General features: G+C 54.9%; 1 long non-coding RNA gene across 2 annotated transcripts; it reads right to left on the reverse strand.

The window, feature by feature from the left end:
- Nucleotides 1-4,700: 4,700 nt before the first annotated feature.
- LOC144737730 (uncharacterized) lies at nucleotides 4,701-6,549 on the reverse strand. Of its 2 annotated transcripts, none has more exons than XR_013589061.1 (2): nucleotides 5,046-6,549; nucleotides 4,701-4,963 (listed from the first exon to the last, which is right to left on the reverse strand). It is a non-coding gene; the product is annotated as an uncharacterized LOC144737730 (long non-coding RNA). The 2 variants fall into 2 exon arrangements; XR_013589062.1 differs by having other exon boundaries at nucleotides 4,701-4,977; nucleotides 5,046-5,172.
- Between the last annotated feature and the right edge of the window lie 520 nt (nucleotides 6,550-7,069).

The raw sequence follows: 7,069 nt of genomic DNA on the forward strand, positions 1-7,069 counted from the left end.
GCTCGTTCTGCCCAACCGAACGAGACTCCCTTCAACAGCACCACCCGGGGAAGCCGGCAGCCGGATTCACAAAACCGTCAGGACATCGACGGATCAACGGAGAGTCGCTGCTCGATTATCAGTGTGGTGGTCACTACGGCAATGGTTCGACTCGTGGGGCTCGCTAACTCTACGGAACGTCTGGACGAAACAAATCCATTATCAAGCGACAGCGTGTCGTGACGGTGCTCGTCAAGCTGATTTGGGCTTCCAGTTTGCTGAGCGAATACACAGCGACGTCGTTATCAGGTGGTCACGCTCATCACACGAAGCGCTTGCCCACGATACGGGCAGAGCCACCGGCTAACATGAGAGATGCGTTCTGGGAAATCGTGTTAACCGAACGCTTGTCTCCCATAAGAAGGCCTGCAAGGAGGGGTGGTTGCGTTTCAAGCCCCCGACTCTATCGACAAATGTATCACGACTCGTTTATACGACTCTACAATCGACTCGATTATCCGCGCTAATGACGGGGAAGCGGCCGCATTTAATAAAAAATCGCGGATAATCCAAAGATATCCATTTTCTGCGGATCTCTCTGCCAAAAACCACGAATGTAAATTGTGTTAAAGTTAAGCAAATTGAGTTAGTGAACAAAACGAATCCTAACGGACTGACCGATCGATGCTGCGCATGCTCAGTGATGACACTTTCCTGGCTCCCGCCCAGCAGAAGGCTCGGCCCACTGAGTGGGTGATAGCAGATCCACAGCCAATCAGCATCAATCAAACTCCGCCTCACTGTGTGGAAAGATATGGCAACTACTGTAGTGTAGAGGCGATCACGTGGATTCCGGATTAACCGGAGCAACATATTTGTCCGGTTGAAGCACCACGTGACTTGTAATAAAAGTGTCCAAGAATAACGAAGTTGTTTAACTTTTTAAACTTTTTTTAAAATCAATTTGGGCTTAAGGGAAAATCCCCACGTTATTAATTTATGTTAAAATCTCAGGTGCGCGTGGTTAATCCGCAAATGGTATAAACCGCACGCGCAGATCATCGAGTCTTCTGTATTTAGGTTCATGCTTTTTTTTATTGTGGCCTTTTCACGTAGCATTTTAACTGCGTGAACAACATTTAAAATGCGCAACGAGAGGCAACGTGAAGAGGAGGACGTCGTAGTCTGCGCACGTGAGCTGTGGTGGGTGCAGTGGCGAGCAAGCGGACATGGATCCGTCGTACAGAAAGCGGTGGATTTCACCGATCCGAATGTTTACACGTCTGTAAAGAAGCACCGTGGAGACTACCGTCATACGCACGTGGAGTTTATTTTCTGAAGCAATTACGTCGGTGCAGCTCAGCAAAGTCAGCCCCGATGTCTTCAATCGTTGTTGCTACGCGAACAGTCAGCCCCCGATGTGTCCCACCTCGTAGTCATTTAAAGAAGGGAAAAAGATCAGAAACGCTCGCCAAAATAGCAATGAACGAGCAGTTGCGGGTGATGGGTGGTGGTGGGAGGAGGTGGAGTCACTGAGATGCCTGGGCCTTGCACCATCACTAGCAGCACCACCACAACCACAGAGACACCTAGCCTTACTCCACCACTTGAAGCACCACCACCACCTCCACAATGATGCCTGGCCTTGCACCACCACTAGCACCACCACCACCTCCACAATGATGCCTGGCCTTGCACCACCACTAGAAGCACCACCACCACCAACCACCACCAACCACCACCGAGATGCCTGGGCCTTACACCACCACTAGAAGCACCGCCACCACCGAGATGTCTGGCCTTGCACCACTAGAAGCATCACCATCACCACCACCACCACAGAGATGCCTGGCCTTGTACCACCACTAGAAGCACCACCACCAACCAGCACCCTGACCGCACGGTATGAATACTCGACACGATTTTGCCCGTTCGAGCAAAGTGCAAAGGTGGCGTGGCGGTGTGAGACAAAGCCGCGTGTGCATGTGTAATGTGAGGATATATCCGGGTCGTTGACGGATCACAACTCGTCACGATGATTGGCTCTGCCGGTCCTGGTCCATAGCCAATGGGGGGAAGCCTAGGGGCGTGGCCCTGACGTAATGGGAAGGTGACATCTGTAAGTAGAGGATTGGTTCTGCTGTCTTTAGCCACAGCAAATGGGGGGGACGAGTCAGGGGCGCGGTCCTGGGAGCCTACAGTGGAGTCTGGAAGATTCCATGGAGGCTAACCTGAATTGGTGGAAACGTACCACGTGACCCGGGTATTAAATAGGGGTGGAGACGAACAACACGTGGTCAGAACTGGAACGAACGGAGGGAGAGGCCACGCGAGAGCGGGGGGTCCAGGCTGCCACGTGGCAGCGCGCGTCTCTCTCTTTCTATCCCTCTCACGCTGTCTGTCAGCAGCGTCCTTTATTACATATGTTCACGAGCTCGGCACGAGGCGGAACGAAGGAGTTGAGTGGAGGGTGATCGCGTCGCCTCCTCCACCTTCGGTGCTGAATCCGGTCCGTACGTGGCAAGGCGGTGGTGGTGGAGACTTGCACTGGAAATGGTGTGAAATCGTGTTCGGTGGAGCGCGTTAAATATTGGGGGCTCGTTGTCCCCGACTTTGTGAATCCATACTCTTTGGTTCTGTCGGTAAAGTCACGTAGGTATAAAATAAAATAGATCCCGACGTTTCGGGCGCAACACAAGCGTCCGTCATCAGGTGGGAAAGCATGGTCTGCTGCTGAGGCAGACTGTTTTAAAAGGTGTGAAATGGGTGTAGCCCAAGGGTCATAAAGAAGTGGCCGGGGCGAGTGATGTTAATGTGAGAAATGAGCATGTAACTGTAAGATAGGAGAGCGGCCTCCTCGACAAGGGCACGGAAGTGGCTATGTTAATGTGAGATATTAGCATGATGTTAATGTGAGAGATTAGAGGGCACACTCACTCATCCCCCCCACTCGCACAGTGGGGGTAACGAGTGAGTGGGTGGCTGGGTAAATGCAAGAATGAGTGAGTGGGTGGCTGGGTGAGTGGGTGAATGAGTGAGTGGGTGGCTGGGTGAGTGGGTGAATGAGAGCGTGAATGAATTACCATCATTAGGGGAAAAAACGGTGATCAAATCTCCGACCCCCAGGAACAGGTTTGCAGAGTTGCTGGGCATTTCTGTGAGGTCCTGGGGGAGGGGAAATCCCTCAGCCAGGAAAACATCATGGCACAAAGTGGGGATGACCCTGCTGAGGCTGCAGTACCTCAAATATTGGAAGAAGTCACCCCCTGTGAGTGGCTGGCTGAGGTGCCATCTGTTGAGGAAGTACTGAAGGCGATCCGGTTAGAAACATTTTGGCTGGCCTGCCTATGATCCATCCTGGGTTTGACCAGGCTGGATTGTGTGAGGAGCTCACAAATCCTTGAAAGATCTGGGCAAAGTCCCATCGGTGAGCTCCGGCAGGCAAGGCTGCATTGGCTTGGGTCATGTAGCCTGCATGCCCAGCCACCGCATGCCTAAACAGCTTTTGTTCGGCCGGCTCGAGGGGGCTAAACGGGCGCGGCACGGGCTAGAGAAGAGATGGAGTGATGTGTTACAGGAGGACGTGGAGCTGAGTGGACTTGCCGATGACTGGTACCAGCGGTGTCAAGATCAGCCTCTGTGGAGGAGGCTCGTGAAGGATGCTACTGGGCAGTTGGAGGCAGTCGCCCTCCAACAACAACGGAGGGCGGATGAGCCTGGCACAGCAGCCAACCCACGGCACCTGCTGGGTCTATCCCGTGACCTCCTCCTCCTGCACCTAGCCTGGCACAGCAGTCAACCCATGGCACCTGCAGGGTCTGTCCCGTGACCTCCTCCTGCTGCACCTAGACTGGCACAGCAGTCAACCCATGGCACCTGCAGGGTCTGTCCCATGACCTCCTGCTGCACCTAGCCTGGCATAGCAGCCAACCCCCTGCACCTGCTGGGTCTGTCCCGTGACCTCCTCCTCCTGCTGCACCTAGCCTGGCACAGCAGCCAACCCACGGCACCTGCAGGGTCTGTCCCGTGACCTCCTGCACCTAGCCTGGCACAGCAGTCAACCCATGGCACCTGCTGGGTTTGTCCCGTGACCCCCTCCTCCTGCACCTAACCTGGCACAGCAGCCAACCCACGGCACCTGCTGGGTCTGTCCCGTGACCTCCTGCACCTAGCCTGGCACAGCAGCCAACCCACGGCACCTGCTGGGTCTGTCCCGTGACCTCCTCCTGCTGCACCTAGCCTGGCACAGCAGCCAACCCATGGCACCTGCAGGGTCTGTCCCGTGACCTCCTCCTCCTGCACCTAGCCTGGCACAGCAGTCAACCCATGGCACCTGCTGGGTCTGTCCCGTGACCCCCTCCTCCTGCACCTAGCCTGGTACAGCAGTCAACCCATGGCACCTGCTGGGTCTGTCCCGTGACCTCCTCCTCCTGCACCTAGCCTGGCACAGCAGCCAACCCATGGCACCTGCAGGGTCTGTCCCGTGACCTCCTCCTCCTGCACCTAGCCTGGCACAGCAGCCAACCCACGGCACATGCTGGGTCTGTCCCGTGACCTCCTCCTCCTGCACCTAGCCTGGCACAGCAGTCAACCCATGGCACCTGCTGGGTCTGTCCCATGACCTCCTCCTCCTGCTGCACCTAGCCTGGCACAGGCGAGCTCCATTGGTGTGGGTTTCGCTGGGATTTCGTCCGGAAGCAATGACGATCCGCAACTTGAGCTCGACGAAAATTGGTTTAATCCAAAAAAATGAAATTTCCGTCACCCGCCAAAGGAACAACAACAACAAAACCATCAACAACATCAACAACAACGAAAGGTCGACTCAGCAAGCCGCACAGGTCGCAGCGGCGTCCCCGTCGCTGTTGATTATCATCAATTAATTAATTATATATTTCAAAGGGGGGGGGGGGGGGGGCGATCCGCGTCACTGTCAAGGGCCTCGTCAAATCAACGCCGCGAACGTCCACCTCGTCACGTCCACCTCGCCACGTCCACCTCGCCACGTCCACCCACGTCCACCTCGTCACGTCCACCCTCGTCACGTCCACCCTCATCACGTCCACCTCGCCACGTCCACCTCGTCACGTCCACCTCGTCACGTCCACCCTCGTCACGTCCACCCTCGTCACGTCCACCCTCGTCACGTCCACCCTCGTCACGTCCACCCTCGTCACGTCCACCCTCGTCGTCGTCGTTTGCCGGAGGGGAGCGTTGCTGGATAAGTTTGACCGGCTGGCTGACCAGTGTGTGGTGAGTCTGTGGTGGGTCTCTGTGAGAGTCTACGAGTCTCTGTGCGAGTCTATGGGTCTGTGTGTTGTGAGTCTATGGGTCTGTGTTGTGAGTCTCTGGGTCTGTGTGTGGTGAGTCTATGGGTCTGTGTGTTGTGAGTCGATGGGTCTGTGTTGTGAGTCTATGGGTCTGTGTGTGGTGAGTCTATGGGTCTCTGTGTGGTGAGTCTATGGGTCTGTGTGTTGTGAGTCGATGGGTCTCTGTGTGAGTCTATGGGTCTGTGTGTTGTGAGTCTATGGGTCTCTGTGTGAGTCGGTGGGTCTCTGTGTGGTGAGTCTATGGGTCTCTGTGTGAGTCTATGGGTCTGTGTGTTATGAGTCTATGGGTCTGTGTGTTGTGAGTTTATGGGTCTCTGTGTGGTGAGTCTGTGGGTCTCTGTGTGGTGAGTCTATGGGTCTCTGTGTGAGTCTATGGGTCTCTGTGTGAGTCTATGGGTCTGTGTGTGGTGAGTTAAAGGGTCTCTATGTGAAGCCGACACCACAACCGACATTGCCAGCGAGCCCCCGGCACCAAAGACGTCCCCCCCCCCCCCCCCACGGAGCGAGATGCGGGGCCGTTCGCGGTGTTTCACCGCACCGCTCGCCGCCACTCGGCCAATGTCGGCGAGGGGACGCGGCACCACGAGCCCGTTTCGGTTTTTATCGGCAAAAAAAAAGAACCGGTGGAGGAGGAGAGACGCCGAAAAGGCACGGCAAGATTTGGCGCCGAGTTTTTTTTCCTTTTCGCGGCGACCTCAAAAACAACAACCATCCGTCACGCGCCTCCAGTTTCATACCGCAGCGGTTAGACCAGAGCAGCTTGGCCAAAGCGGTGAAGCCAAATCGGTGAAATTAAACCGGTCAAATCAAATCGGTTAAACTAAAACCGGTAAAATCAAATCGGTCAAACCAAATAATTTAAACCAAACCGTTTAAACCGAACCAGTCAAATCAAAGCACTCAAATCAGATCGATTAAACCGAACCGGTTAAACCAAAACCGGCCAAACCAAACCACAACTCCGGCACGGAACAGAGACAAGAAGCGTCAAGGAAGCGTCAAGGAAGCGTCAAGGAAGCGTCAAGGAAGCGTCAAGGAAGCGTCAAGGAAGCGTCAAGGAAGCGTCAAGGAAGCGTCAAGGAAGCGTCGCTCCACCGGCCGGGCCAACGTCGTCGTCGTCGTCGTCGTCAAAGTCTTTCCGCTCTCTTGCCTTTTTTCGCGTTGAAGCGGGTTCACGTTTTTGTTTGTTAATATTAGGTACAATATTCTACAATGCTTCCACATCACCCCCCCCCACCCACCCCAACCCCACTCCCCAAAATTCTAAATATCAGGGTTTACACGTGTGGTGTCGTGTGTGTGTGTCGTAGCATGCGTGTGTCATGTGTATAGTGTGTGCGTCTCATGTGCTGTGTATGCATGTCGTGTGTGTGGTGTGTGTGCGTGTCGTGAGTGTGGTGTGTGTGCGTGTCGTGAGTGTGGTGTGTGTGCGTGTCGTGAGTGTGGTGTGTGTGCGTGTCGTGAGTGTGTGGTGTGTGCGTGTCGTGTGGTGTGTGCGCGCAGTGTGCTCGCGTGTGTGGTGTGTGTGCGTGTCTCTGTGTGTGATGTGTCTCGTGTGTATATATATTTATGTATACGGTATATACTGTACTTTACAACGACCGAGAGAGAGAGAAGGAGAGAGAGCGAGCGAGAGGGAAGGAGAGAAACACAAATCGCCAGTTAGAGTCGGTGGGCGCGCGACGCCGATGACCGAGGCACCGCGACTGGCACCTCAGCCCGCCGTGATATTCCAACAATCGAGATTCGCGCGGAGATCA

Source organism: Lampetra planeri, chromosome 73 (assembly GCF_965212315.1).
Source record: "Lampetra planeri chromosome 73, kcLamPlan1.2.h2, whole genome shotgun sequence".
In the NCBI taxonomy this organism is placed as follows: Eukaryota; Metazoa; Chordata; class Hyperoartia; order Petromyzontiformes; family Petromyzontidae; genus Lampetra; species Lampetra planeri.